Source organism: Mustela nigripes, chromosome 3 (assembly GCF_022355385.1).
Source record: "Mustela nigripes isolate SB6536 chromosome 3, MUSNIG.SB6536, whole genome shotgun sequence".
In the NCBI taxonomy this organism is placed as follows: domain Eukaryota; kingdom Metazoa; phylum Chordata; class Mammalia; order Carnivora; family Mustelidae; genus Mustela; species Mustela nigripes.
In genome coordinates this window covers 62,327,805-62,328,103 of record NC_081559.1, presented here as the reverse complement: position 1 = coordinate 62,328,103, position 299 = coordinate 62,327,805, and positions in this window count along the sequence as shown.

Here is a 299-nt window from a genome sequence, read left to right as displayed (position 1 = left end):
TGAACCTCCACAAATATACTCCATAAATAATACAGGACAAAAAGAAAAACATAACTATATAAAACCCACACAATCATCATTAACTAGAAAGCAGAGAATGATTGAACTTCAAAATGCTTGTTAAAAAAACCAGATTCATTTGCACACTCTTTCATGCTCCAAAAACTTTAGGGAAAATAATTTCTAAAGTTATTTAAAATGACTAACAGAGGGCGCCTGGGTGGCTCAGTGGGTTAAGCCACTGCCTTCGGCTCAGGTCATGATCTCAGGGTCCTGGGATCAAGTCCCGCATCGGGCTC